Source organism: Eubalaena glacialis, chromosome 9 (genome assembly GCF_028564815.1).
Source record: "Eubalaena glacialis isolate mEubGla1 chromosome 9, mEubGla1.1.hap2.+ XY, whole genome shotgun sequence".
Lineage (NCBI taxonomy): Eukaryota > Metazoa > Chordata > Mammalia > Artiodactyla > Balaenidae > Eubalaena > Eubalaena glacialis.
Genome location: NC_083724.1, coordinates 59,962,057 through 59,977,320, shown reverse-complemented (window position 1 = coordinate 59,977,320; position 15,264 = coordinate 59,962,057). Strand labels below are relative to the sequence as shown.

The 15,264-nt window shown below is 37.5% G+C and overlaps 1 protein-coding gene across 8 annotated transcripts in view; it reads left to right on the top strand.

The window, feature by feature from the left end:
* The window catches only part of PTPRD (protein tyrosine phosphatase receptor type D), a 542,415-nt gene that overhangs the window by 21,268 nt on the left and 505,883 nt on the right, over positions 1-15,264 (top strand). The gene's annotated exons all lie outside the window — the stretch shown is intronic.

The window sequence follows — 15,264 nt, the reverse complement described above, 5'->3', positions numbered from 1 at the left end:
TGTAAATTATATCCTATCATGATTATTAAATTTTCACATTTATATGACATGTAAAATATATACTGAATTATTTTCCATTCAACTTTATAATATGAACTATATAATATGAACTTTGCCCCTATTATTAAGATGGCACATCCATCCAATAAGTGGCAATCTTGTGACATCCTGAAACTTAAAAACAAAATTCCCCAAGTTTTTTGAGATCAGTTGACATCTAACATTGTGTAAATTTAAGGTATGTAACTTATTAATTTGATAAATTTATATATTGCAACATGATTACCATCAAAACCTTCGCTAAGCCCTCCATCCTGTCACTTAATTACTATTTCTTTATTGGGTGAGAACATTTAAGGTCTACTCTCTTAGCATCATTCAAGAATATGATGCAGTATCATTAGCTATAATTACCATGATTATACTCTGAAACTTTTTATAAAGTCTAGAGAGTAATGAGAATTCTCGTGTAGCACCTACTAAGGTGATAAATGAATAAAATGAAATAATGAAATGTTATTATTTACAATACCTATCTCCACTTATTGGACCCAATTCTTTCTCCATCTTTCTGCCTGTCACTTAATGTATATCAGGCTTATAGATCATCAAAAGTAGCTATGCTCAGACATCCTGTAAAATTTCAAAGGCCACATGTTCAAATCAATGTTAATAACCTCTTGGGAACTAAGGGGTAGTGGAATACTGTCCAATAAGATTAATTCTTTAGCAAGGTCTTCTTAGGTAGTAAGTCAGAAGAAAAAAGCTGTAAACAGCCTTTTTCAACATTTAAACCTTGCTATTATTATTTTTTTCTTTCTCACCATTAGCTATGTGGCTGTGGTCTCTAGATGAACTGGTGGTGTTATCACTGTTGTTAAGATTTCTGGGGCCCACAGAGAAGATAGCAAATCAGTTGTATTACTGATGGTTTTTTCCTTGTGCAAAATAAGAATAGGAAAGAAAATGTCTTTTACGTTATGTAGCTCTCTGGATAATAAACAGTGGATATTAAATTTATGAGAGTACTAATATGAAGTGAAGGGTTGCATTTCTTTTCATTTAAGGTAGTATTTTCTGTTCTTTGCGGAGTGGGGGTGTACGTGTAGTTATTCAGTTCATGGAAAAATGAAGCCTCAGGCAACCAGGAAAAGAAAAAGAGAGACTGATAACTCCAATTTAGAGAAATATTTAATATCCAGCCTCCTTCAGACATGACTACTTTTACAGTTGAAAGATTTCGTATTTAAAGTAATCCTCTTTGTTAAGTCTTGTGATCCTGCAATGTGACCATAAACTTAATCAAAATCACTTTGTTAACAAAACACACATAGTGGGCGCAAACACTGGTTAATTTTCTGTTTCACATAACTCGAAGTGTATTGTGACCCTGTTCAGTCAGGCATTTCTGAAATGTGTTGCTGTTTTGGTAATCGCCATAATCGATTTTCCCTCTTCCTTGTGATTCATTGCCCATTTTCCCCATAATTTTCAAATAGTGGAGTGTTTTTGATGAAAAACACATTTTTTTGTGTGGTTCTGCTTTCATGACTACAAAAATACACGGCTTGATCAAATACATCAGATTTCACTGTCTTGCAGGATTTTTCGCTAAGCAATTCTCCATTAAGGTAAATTAAAGTCGGATTAGGAGCTTTGGGGATTACTAGATCAATGCACACAATTTTACATAACATTTTTTTTACAGGGTCCTTAAATACATTTACACACTGTCTTAGTAGTCATCAGGCATATGTATAGATTATATATGTATATGTATGTATCATATATATATATATCTAATCATCAGTTACTGTTTGCTATCTGCACATTATAACTCTCAGAAGATTGCAAATACTTTTCATTATTGCCTTTTATCTGTCATGCTGTTTGAATGATTTTAGTGGACACTACTAAAGTAGGAAATAGATACAAGTAAATTACAACTTGTATCCATTTCCAACTGTCAAAAAAGCACTGAGGGAAAAATAGAATATGGCCTTTGTAAAATGTTGTGATTTGGAAAGCAATTTTTGCCAAATTAGTATATGTAAATGGTCTTTACTGTGCGAAACTTTCTCTGAGGTTTTGCAGTGTTTGCAATACAGTTGGCTCATGTTGAGAGGAATAGCACAGTGTTTTCAGAATGATTGGATTCATTCTAACAGTGGATGAAAAAGACATATCTTGTATGAATTCTTTTTTGTTAGTATTTGGAGATGATGTGTCTGATTCTAGACTTTGAGTTTACATTTTATAAAAGGGATTTAGGGCTTCCCTGGTGGCGCAGTGGTTGAGAATCTGCCTGCCAATGCAGGGGACACGGGTTCAAGCCCTGGTTTAGGAAGATCCCACATGCCGCGGAGCAGCTAGGCCCGTGAGCCACAATTACTGAGCCTGCGCGTCTGGAGCCTGTGCTCCGCGACAAGAGAAGCCGCGATAGCGAGAGGCCCGCGCACCGCGATGAAAAGTGGCCCCCACTTGCCGCAACTAGAGAAAGCCCTCACACAGAAACGAAGACTCAACGCAATCAAAAATAAAAATAAATAAATAAAACTATTCCCTAAAAAAAAAAAAAAAAAGGGATTTAGTGTGCCTTTGTAAAAAAGTTTAGCAAACTTTAATATTACTTACCTTGTGATTTCTCCTCCTACCTGAAATGACTAGATTTACCAAGTTAGATTGAGGTTTTCTAATTATATGTGGACCTTATAATCTCTAGACGAGTCTCTGAGCATCTTCACATAACATATTCCTAACACAATTTCATAAAGGTCTAATGGAGGCAAGCCAAGTGTACTTTGATACAGAGTAAGCAAGATCATTTTATTTTATTTTTTTTCACCAACTCAGAGTTAAACATTTCCTGAAATCCTCCTAGGATTCAGTAGGTAGATCCAACAAAGACAGTGATCAGAAATGAGCACATCTGGAGCAAGTGTAGGATTCAATTCATAAAAAATCTGGCAGGGAGTCTTTAACAGAAACCATTCTCTGCCTCTGCTTCACACTCTCAAGAATCAGAAAAACAAAAACAAAAGTTTTCTTTTTGAGTGTTTAATGGTTTAAGACTTCTGGCCTCACCTTGATTGAGATGTATTTACATAGTTAAATGGGCAGGTTCTGTAGATTTCTTTTCCTCCCTCTTTCCCTCCCTCCCTCCCTCCCTCCCTCCCTCCCTCCCTCCTTTCCCTATTCTTTCGTTTCTTACCTTATGAAAAATTGTTCTGGCCTCCTATGGCTCCCTGGGATTGTGATGATCCCACCAAGAGCCACAGTGCGAGAGGATGACGTTCAGCAGACTTGAGGAAGCTGTGCACACATGTCAGCACTCAGGCTCCTACTCATGTTGCTGCCTCCCTCAGGGGTGTTGGTGTAGGTCGAGCCTCTATACTTAGTTTGGTTTAAGTTGTCCCTCTCCTCTGGCTTTGTTGGGAACACACTGTATACTGTGGATGGACACGGAGAGCCAGTTAATACAATCGGGAATACCGTTGACTTTGTCATGGAACCATTTTCTTTTCAGCCACGTAGCAATGCAGTACACGACACAAACACATTTCTAAAATGTGATTGTAACTTGGCTTAATGGATGTGAACTGTGTATACAAAACAGTTCCAATGCTTATAAAAGTGTATTCCTTTGCAAAATCTAATTTCAAACAGCAAGAAAACTTGTTTTGGACCACCTTACATGTTTGTGGGATGTGAGTAGAAAATATGCTGAAGTGCTAGCCATAGATTGATACTGGTTAGGTGGGTATCTTTCCGTGTTTAGGAAGTTATTACAGAAAAAGTCTGCTTCCCCTAACCATCCTAACCCTTTGTCCACTCATACATGGGCTAGTAAGTATGTGTTTCCTTAGTTACAATGAATCTCTAGTAAAATGGTTATCACCATGAAAAGGAATCATTGCGTCATTGAAATATAGTGGTGACATTTTCTTCACAATTGAATGTTATTTTGTCCTCCTATGCTACTGTTACATTTTCTGTGGAAACGCAAAGTTGACCGTCAAACAGCACAGGTTTTATGTAGAAGAGTTGGATAATTATCCAGTGAAAGTCAATTTAATCCCACCTAAATGTGTCCTATCTATGCCCTAGGTTTGTTGTGAGGATTAATTAAAATAACGCATCCAAAGTGCTTAGCCAGTACTTGGCACACAGCAAAGTGTTCAACAAATATTACCTTTATTATTATCACCTGCAGACATTGCTTCTGGGGCTGATTTTGTTGTTGTCAAGCCCCGTGAATCCCAGCAAAACCGTCAAAACTTCCTGAGCCTCAGTTTTCTTTTTTTTTTTTTTTTTTAAGTTAATTTATTTATTTATTTTTATATTTATTTTTGGCTGTGTTGGGTCTTCGTTTCTGTGCAAGGGCTTTCTCTAGTTGCGGCAAGCGGGGGCCACTCTTCATCGCGGTGCGCGGGCCTCTCACTGTCGCGGCCTCTCTTGTTGCGGAGCACAGGCTCCAGACGCGCAGGCTCAGTAGTTGCGGCTCACTGGCCTAGTTGCTCCACGGCATGTGGGATCTTCCCAGACCAGGGCTCGAACCCGTGTCCCCTGCATTGGCAGGCAGATTCTCAACCACTGCGCCACCAGGGAAGCCCAAGCCTCAGTTTTCTTACCTGCAAAGTGTGAGGTTGGAGTCAGTAATATCAAATGTCCCTTCTGAACCCACAGATTTTCTAAGTGCATATCTTACTGTGGACCTGGACCATCAACATTCTTCAGGAAACCTAGTTCATCGTGAGCATTCTGAAGCATATTTATTATTCAAAATGTAGATTTTACAATAAATACTACAATCACTTGTTGATTAATCTTTATTAAGACATCACTAATGATTAATCAATTAAAGAAAATAACTACTTGTTGGAGAAAGAAAGCAACAGCATACACCCTGGTGGGATTTTGGAATTTCTTAAGCAATGATTTCAGCACCATGGATGCTCTTTCCTAGAATTATGGACAGATTTGTGAACATTCTCACATGTGAACGGCCATTTGCACTGTATCCCCCTTTTCATTTCCCCTTTGCTGTGTACTCCAGCAGCCACTGTCTGGAAAGAATGTGGCTACCTCGTGATCAGGGTAGACACTCTGTCGTTTCACCTTGACCTTTCTCCCTGCTCACTGGAGGAGCTGAAGGAGTGCTGAGTGGGCTTTAGTCCTCACTTTTCTTCTTGGGCAGAGCTCTTAATTGTGCTTGAGACACCCTCTCATATGCCCAGTATTCAATCATTTCAGCCCATTTTTTACTTTCTATTCTTATTTAACTCCTGCTTCTTAATATCAAAACTCTCCCCCCACCTCTACTCCCCTCCCCCCTGGACTGTCTTAAAAGTGCCTGGAAGTCACTTTCAGAATCTCCATAAAATTCTCATTATAGCTTTTCATCCTTTGATTTTTTTTCTTGAGTTCTGAAGTTTAAAATAATTTCTATAAACTTACACTAAACAAACTTACCAAAAGGGATCACAACAAAGTAGTTATAAGTTTGGGCTCTGGAACCAAAGGACCTGAGCCTATATCTCAGCTTCACCTCAAGTAAGCTGTAAATCCTTGGGCAGGTCCTTTAATCTGTTTTGCCTCATTTTCTTGTGTATAAAATGAGGATAATAGTATCTTACTCCATAAGGTTATTTAAAAATTTAAAAGATTCAATATGTATAAAGTGACTAGAACAGTCCCGAATTCAAATATAGTAAGGACTCAATAAATTCAAGCTCTTGTATTTAATTATGTCTAAAATTTCACCCAGTAAGTGTTTTCTGGAAGGGTAATTGTCTCAGCTACATTATAATAACTTTTTACAGAATTAATTACTGTCTACAGTTTATGAAGAGATTTTATACAAGTCATACCATTTGACTTTTTAAGTAATTTTTTATGGCGTTAGTGTTATTCCCATTTTACAGATTAGAAAAGTGAAGGTCAAGGAGGGTCGAGAACCGGCTGAAGGTTGTGGCCAGTTAGTGATAAACTGGGCTTTCTGGCCCTGATCTTCTGCCTCTATGGTTGTTTCATTACTCGGTGCTGTCAAAATACATCATAAATAAGTATATTCCTAGGGGAAAACACATTCCAAGTTGCGCTCATTCTCTTCCCAGTAATTGGGCTTTCAAGGTGTTATTGATGCTCTGTCAGATACTGGGCATCTGCCAGTGGGCAAGTCAGGCACAACCCGATACTCACCATGGGAAAAGTACAGTTCACCAAGAAACTGCATTGAGATGCATGTTATGATAAGGGCCCTTCGGGATTTATAATAACCTTCAAAAATGTCCCTCTGGCCATTTTTAAAATCCACAGTGGAAAGCTACTCAGCAATAAAAGAGCAATGAACTACTGATAAGTGTATAAAATGTATAGATCTTGAAAACTTGATATTGTGTGAAAGAAGACAGACCCAAAAGAGTACATGTTGTATGATTCCCTTTATGTGAAGTTTAAAACAAGTAAAAGTAATCTGTAGTGACAAAAATCATGACAGTGGTTGCCTTGGCAGAGGATGGAAGAGCGTTGGGGGGGAGGGGAGGATGTCTGGGCAAGGACATGAGGGAGGTTTCTAGTGTAATGGAAATGTTATACCTCTTGATAAGGATGTGGGTTACATGGACATACCCATTTGTGACAGTTCATCCAATTATACATAAGATCTATACATTTCACTATATGAATACTACTTTAATTTCTAAAAGATAGGAAAAAATAATTTACTTGAACAATTAAGAAAATGTTAGTGGTAATTATTTATTCAACTTGGTAAGCTCTCAACAGTAAATGTAAAATGGGTGCACAGGACATATGGCGTTGTTGGTATAGTATGATAGAGTCTTTCTAAGAATATTTGTGTTTTTTTTTTTTTTTTGCAAGCACTACATTGTACAGAACACCCTTGCCCACATATGCTCTGAAGATGAAAACACCCTGAGTTATTTTAAAATACTAACAAACTTACCATGTCTTGAGTTATTTGAGTTTACTTGGGAGTAGCATTTCAGAAATGTTATATGGTTTATTTCATTGTATCCTGTTGCAAGGTTTAAAGATTTACAATGAACCCACCAAACATGCCCTTGATGTTTTATTTTTTTCATGGTTTTAGAAATTTATGGACAATAATCTCAGTTACCTTTTCACGTTTGACAACTAATTCTGCAACTTCCATAGAAATTGTTACCAGTTCTTTAGCAACTCTGTATACTCTTCAGTAACTTTGAGTATTTGATTGTTCTATAGTACTACTAACATTCTCATGTTTAAACACAATTCTTTAAATACCACCAGTTTCAAAGTATAAGACTTTTGAAGACAGAAGTGATTCTCTCTAAAGTCCTGTGTGTTTCCTAATCATTGCATCGAGTTCATCATCTGTAGATTATGTATACAATAGACTTTCATAGGACTTGCTTCCTTTTTAGATAATGGACTTACTGGCAAAATAGATCAAACAGTGCCCAACACATTATTGAGTATCTTATTATTATCTTATTATTATTTTGAGGATGGAGATAAGTGCTAATAAAACATGCTTTGGGGTATTATACTAATAATTAGGAAAAAGTAGATTTTCCAAAAAAGATACTCTTCCATCTAATTTCAAGCCTATTATTTTCATGGATCCTATTCAAGTTCATTTAGATATGGCTTAATTGGATTAGATCCATGTTTAGTTTAATTCAAAATTTTAATAACCTCTAGGGAATAAGAGTACATTTTTTGGGTGAAGGGACCTGACAAATATCCTGTAAGTTAAAGGTGTACTCTGTTTTGAAATGTAAATTGTGAGTTGACTTACTTGCAGAGTCTGGGAGGAAGAAAGGAATTTGGTTACTTTTTGTGGCAGAAAACTAAAATTCCTTGAATACCAAATAGATTGGTGAGTTGAGTCATTTACTCCTTCACCATAGAGTTTGCTGGCCTTTTGGGAATTGAAATATAAATTGGAAATCATCCTTAACCTCATTGAGCTTAGTCTATTAGAGGACATAGATGGAAGAACAGCATATAGAAATTTAGTGTGATTATGTTTTAATAGAAGTACAGTGAACCTATAGAAGAAGGAAGTAACTCTACCCTGAGTGTGTGTGTGTGTGTGTGTGTGTGTGTGTGGGTGTGTGTTTGTATGGAGGGGCAGAGAGAAGAAGATCCCAGAATTGGATCCAAGGATTGAGCAGAAATCTGCCAGCTTAAACAAGGGGAGAAAGAGTATTCCAGGCCTAAGGAGCAGCCTATACCAAGGAATCACATTCCTTGGGTCACCCTCAAGTCTTTTAAAGGTATAGTGGGAACATGAGTATGGGGTTGGAGAGTTGGGAGAGTTAGTCAGGGACCAGATCATGCTGTTGCAGGAAAATGGGGCGTGAGAGGATGGTCATGTCCCAGGTCTTGGGTGAGTCCCTGGGATGGGCTACCAAGTGAGAGTCCTTGGCTTCACGTGGGAAAGAATTCAAGAGTGAGCCGAAGTAGAGTGAAAGCAGATTTCTTCAGGGAGATACACACTCCATAGATAGAGTGTGGGCCATCTCAGAAGGCAAGAGGCCCTGAAATATGGGGTGGTTAGTTTTTATGGGCTGGGTAATTTCAGAGGCTAACAAGTGGGAGGACTATCCCAACTATTTTGGTGAAGGGGCGGAGATTTCCAGGAATTGGGTCACCGCCCACTTTTTGGCCTTTTATGGGCTGCCATGGAACTGTCATGGCGCCTGTGGGTGTGTCATTTAGCATGTTGATGTATTACAATGAGTGTATAAGGAGGCTCAAGGTCTACTGGAAGTCCAGTCTTCTGCCATCTTGGGCCTAACGGGTTATAACCAGTTTTTGTTGTATCCTCAATGGCTAATGGTTGTGCCCTGCCCCCTTCACTCTGTCTCAGTGCAAGGCTTTGAATTCTAATATTTCTATATATTAGAATGCCTTCTATATATCAGGCACTGTGCTGGGCACTGGACATTTACTGGTGATCAAAGTAGATATTATCCTTGCCATTGGAGAACTTACCAGCAGGAGGAGAGTGAAATAATAGATGAATATGCAATTATAAACTGGTTAAGGACTATGACAGAAAAAAATAAATAAAAAGAAAGAAAGACAGGTGTTGCCTTACCTCTTAGAGTCCTGGTCTTGTAAATCTCTCTTTGGAGGCAACATGTGAGCAGGTCTGAAGGTTGAGAAGTAGTCAGCTGGTTATTGGTAGAGAGTATCAGCATGTATAAAGGACAAGAGGTAGGAAATAGCTGTTTGATGAACTGAAAGGAGACCAGCTGGGCTAGAAGGTGGTGGACTTGCGGAGAGTGAAACTGATTAAGATTGGAGAGAGCTGGGCAGGAGGTCTGATGGCTCAGGGTCTGTGGGCCTTGGTAAGGAGATTGGATTTCATTTAAGGCACAATGGGAAACTGTGGGAAGGTTGTAGATAGAGGAGCGACACATTGGATCTTTGTTTTAAAAAGATTACTCTGGCTGCTGTGTAAAGAATAGATTGGGAGGTACAGGAGTAGACATAGGAAGGCCATTTAGGAAGCTATTGTAGGCAATCCGGATGAGTGATGGTGGTGGCAGTTGAGACAGGATTTCTGATGGATTGGATTAGGGGTGGGTGTTGGAGGGGGAGGCGCAAAGAGAAATTGAGGATGGATACAGGCTTTTGTCTTGAAATGGTGTCATTTACCAAGATGGGGAAAGCTGACAAATGAACATGTTGGGAGATGGGAAAATCATTTTGGAAACCTTTGGTTTGGGGTCCCCATGAAACATCCAGGGAGAGAGGGGGACTGTGTATTATATGAGTCTGTAGATCAAAGGTACAGTTTCCATAGAGAAAAAAAATTGAGAATCACTGGAACATAAAGCTAGTTGGGAAGGGTTGAAATCACCCAGGGATGTCAAGAAGGGAGGGTCAGTGGGACACTGAGCATTTAGAGGTCAGGCAAAGGAAGTGCAAGTTGGAAGGGGACTGAGAAAGAGCAGCCCAAGTGGTAGAAAGAGAACTAGGTTAGGATTGCATGGTAGAATACTAAGAAAGAAGAGGGTCTCAAGAGGAGGCTGAGGGGAGTGGGCTGCTATGTTTAGCAGGATGGAAACAGAACTCTGAGTGTTAGATATGTTACTGGGGCATTTATTTGTTCTTTCTTCAGCTATAGATGGGAAAACATGGAAGGATTTCATGCAGAGGACTGACCTGACCAGAAGTGTATTTTAGAAAGATCATAATGTGGGCTGTGAACACTGGATTTAGTTTAGAGAAGCTGAAATCTGTAAATCCTTCGTGCTCTCTAACCTGTTAAATTGCCTTATCCGAACGTAAATGACCCCAGCATCTGTAGTGGTTTTGGGAGATGGGGAACTTTGGAGTTCAACGGAACTAGGTTCAAGTTCTCCTCCATTGTCAGCTATAGGACCTTGGGCAAGTTGGTTAACCTCTGTCAGCTTTTGTTTCCTTATGTGTTTGGGGGGGATAAAATATTAATACTGCCCACAGAGAGTTATGAGGATTAATGTATAGTAGGAATAAGTCCTCAATAATATCACTTATTATCATTGATATGGCATTAGGAAGCAAGTGTATGCCTTTCATAATGATTTTATCTCAGTAAATCATTGCATTTCACCCATCTCTTGTGGTAGTATTTTAAATTTAGCCTTCAATAACCCTGCCTTTAACCTTCCACCCAAGGTATAAATGCAACAATTCTACTCTCTCTGGAAGAATTTCCAAATTGTAGTGAGCACCTTGCTGTGCACAATTTAAAGTGCACTCTGTCAGAACACGTGTTTATATTGGTTCACGCTTTTAACATTTTATTCCCATTTCTTATAGCCTTTTATTTCTTAGTCTGTGTTTGCTTTTATAGCCGTTAGAGTGCTAGAACCCTGGCTAACACAGACATTACCAGGGCATAGATAAATGTTTCAAGGGCAGAGTCAAAGAGGACGGATGTCCTAAATCACTGGGGAAACTGGCAGTGACGTTACTTGGTACAGAGTACAAAACATAAGAGGGGTGTAGCCCCTTGTGCATTTAAGGAATAATGGAAACTGGAAAATGCTTACTAAGCAAAACAAAAACAGGACAAAACAAAAACAACTAAAAAACATGTTTACCACTTTTACAATGACCTTCCTGTTTACCAAAGTGGGGCCAACGAAGCCTTCAATACATGTGATCACAGAATATTTAAAGACTCTTGCGTTGTTTCTTACTTAGCTTTCTTAGGAGACTAAGGGAAATACAGCACATGTTTGAGGATGATATGTATCTGTGCAGTAATTTGTCATATAATTAATAATTTTTCTATAATAATGGGTAATTATTTTGCAAAAGAAATGTATTTTATTCTAAAATTAATGATGAGAATATGTATTCTCCAATACTCTTTAAAAATAGCCCATTGTGTTGATTATTGAATATCTGGTACATCCATAAGGAAACACAGTTTTGTTAATGGACAAATAGTAAAAATGTAAGCTATCAAATTAGGAGTAGTCTCAGAGATTTCCTTTATAATGACATATTCATAATTGGCATTTAATATATTTCTTAAAACAATAGTACCAGTGTCTAAAAAATTTAAAATTAACCCCTGGTTTGAAATTGATTTCAAACTTAATTCAGATAACATCACAATTGCCATAGGATTAATTATAAGTAATAATAATATAGGTAATAATATTAAAATAGTAGCTTTGGCTGTGACCCAGAGTAGAAGGATACTAGATGCCAAATTCAGATTCCAAACGGAGAGACAGATTTTCAAAAGAAATATTGGAAAGTTGTTTTAGGGGCTAGGCTTTAAGGAGAGAATTCACAAAGACAAGTTTGTTGGTAAGAGCTACTCTGCGAGTGCCTTTTCCACCACCTTGTCTAAACCAGTTGGGAAAGAAACGGTCGAGGGAGCACCTTTAAAGCTTTATATGTTTCCTGAAGTTTAAGGGATCTAGTGAATAGGTGTCCTTATTCCTGCTTAGAAGATCTAAAAGGATTAAGAACAGGCCTGCTAGCTGTTTATCACAAAGTAAGGGAAAGAAGAGGTAACTCTGTGAGGATTGATCTCCCCTCCATTTGTTTTCTATGGACAAGATGTGGGCCACGTATAAGAGAGATGAGGCCTTCTTAGGCCCTATTCAGATTGTTGCCAAGAGAAAGGTACAAACCTCAACAAAAGTTACCCTGGATTCCTAGGGGCTGTGGAAGGAGTAAGTGATGGGTAGGGGAGATTATAGCACCCACGTTAAATATAACAGGTGACAGGCTCCCCAGAGTGAGTACCCTGTGAAGAAGCCATGAACTTACCAACTGAGAGAGAGCTGTAAACATTAGCCAGAACCTGAGGACGTGTGGTCATCTACCAACTGCAGCCACATCAGAATATTCATACTCCCATTAAGTTTCCCCCTTCTCACTGCTTCAGCCTGATGGTTCAGAAAATGTAGCTATCCATTGGAGGAGTAGAGAAATCAGAAGAGAGTTAAAAAAAAAAAAAAAAAAAAAAAAGGGAAAAGAAGGGACTGACCACATCCTTTTCTGTTGGGTCCTGGTCTACAGCCGACCCTAGCTGGGAAAGGAAACTAGCTATAACTGGGATGTCTCAACCATGGATAATATATTTAACTGAGAACTCTCATTTCTGAATTGGGAGTGTATTTGGTTAGGTAAAGTAATTGTAGATCATCATGTTATTCAACGGTTAGAAAAGTTATTGGACTGCTTGAATATTTATGTAAGGACAGAGAATAACTTTCCCCATTGAGTAAATTTTAAAGGAATAGTGGAAGGTAAAACCAAGGCATTTTGTGGTTATACTCAATGAGTCTTGCATGGATCCAGAGGCATATACAGTCATTCCTCAGTATCTTTGGGGGTTTGGCTCCAGGACTCCCCCACATACCAAAACCCTTGGATGCTTAAGTCCCTTATATAAAATGGAATAGTATTTGCATGTAACCTATGTATATCCTCCTGTACACTTTAAATCATCACTAGATTACTTATAATACCTAATACAATGTAAATGCTATGTAAATAATTGCCAGAGCCTGGCAAATTCATTCAAGTTTTGCTTTTCGGAACTTTCCATAATTTTTTAAAAAATATTTTCTGTTCAAGGTTGGTTGAATCCCCAACTGGTTAAATTTGTGGATTTGGAACCCACAGATACAAAAGGCCTACTGTATATGTACACAAGTGTGTGTGTGCTTGGTATATATTGTGTATGTATTTTAACGTCAAGGAAGCATTCACTGAGAAATAGAATGCTTCATTTAAATCCTGACATTTTCTAATGAGCTAATGAATATGATCATATTCTGTTACAGTAAGGATATATTCTATTTGTCCTTTCTCTCATCAAATAAACAGCTGGATTCAGGGCAAGGACTCTGCCTTCATCTTAAATGCTGAGGTTTAAAGAATGGGTTATGGAACTGCATTGCTTAGGATAGAATCCTAGCTCTACCGCTTACTAGCTGAGCAACCTTTGATCAAATTACTTTATTTGTGCTTCAGTTTCTACATCTGAACAATGGGCATAATAACTGCATCTGCATTATAGGAGGTTGTATTAAATATATGTGCATATCAAAATATAAATATATATAAAGTATTAGCAAATGTTGTCGCCTATGTTGTTACTATTAAATTTATTGATTTATATCTTTTTCTCTGTTAGTACAGAGAGAAAGAGAATGGAATTTCAGAATATCTAAAATGTTGCCTCAAAAGTAACGTTGTCTACTGTGAAATGACTACTTTAAGAATCTTGAATCAAGGGCACTCAACTCCACTGTCATGGGATTGACAATTGTTACTGTTATACTTTTATAATAAGCTAGTTTTCAGAGTGTATCATTGTGTAGATCAGGAGAACAAGACACAGGAGAGCCCACATGTGATCTTTCTGCGCATTTTGTGCTCTCTGATTATATGTCAGGGGAAAGAATTATCTGGTGATTCCAGTTATCAAAAACTTCACAGTGTCGGCGGGTCACAGAGGAATCTGGCCTTAACTAAGATTCTCCCGGATAATTTTATTGGAAATGATTAAAATGTAATGTAGAAGGTTCATATTTGTCCCGAGTTTCCCAAAGAACTTTTATATTAGAAAGATATATTAATATAAAATATAAATTAATACATTAATAGTAAAGTATATCAATATAAAATATATAAAATATGTTATATTAGAAAGAGATTTTATATGTTTTATTTATTCAAACAGAGTCAAATATGTGGCAAACTTTGATAGATACTGTTTCTACCTAGCAATGAGATGGTCAGGACTCAGAAAGCTTGGTGTTTTATACAAAACTAGTGATTTCTTTTATTCCTAACAGGGCTAAGGGTAATAAATACGTTCTTGTGTCTTTTCATTTTGAAAGTTCAGCTCTTGTTAAACTATCACTTCCTAGCATTGCATGCCTTGTTCTGGTGTAGTGATATTTCGTATTTAAGACAACAGTCAACATTGCAGTTGGTCAGCTGTGTCCTCTTCCTTGTTTGTTACAGGGAACTCTGTGTTCCTAAATGTAAACAGGGGAACCCTTCAGGAATAATTGTTTAAATCTGTTGTGAGAGCAACCAGCTCTGTTTAGAATGGCTACATTTATATTGCTATAAAAATGGCCAAATGTATCCCTGAAAGGTAAAATTACAGTTATCAGAGCCAAATTAACAATTTGTCTGAAATTTTATAAATGTAATAAAAGTTTTATTAGCAACAATTAAATATCGTATGTATAAGAGGTAGTGATGTTTTAGGGAGCACATGTGAGTATTTACTCTGTTCTTAGAACAGATGAATGTAACACCAGTTCAGTGGATCTGACTTGGAATTCTGGCAACGGGGTTTATTGGCTGTGTGGCTTTTGGTAGGCTACGTAATGTCTCTGAACCTCAGTTTTCTTATTTGTAAAATGAAAATAACCACTTCTCAAAATTATTGTGAGAATTGAAGACATGAGTGTGTGTGAATGTACTCACAATACACACACACACATTATCATATGATATGATAACATGACAATATATATTAACAATGAATAGAAAAGCTCTTACAATAGTATCTGGCCGATAATAGGTGCTTACTTAAATAGTTGCTCTTAAAATTATTATTATAAAAGATAACATTATAAATAAATGAGTTATTAAACCTAATTAAGCCTCATTTTCTTCCCCTGTTATCTCCCTACCTATCTCCTGCAATTGTAGAGAGAATCAAATAAAATGAGACATAGAATATACATTATAAAATTTTGAGTG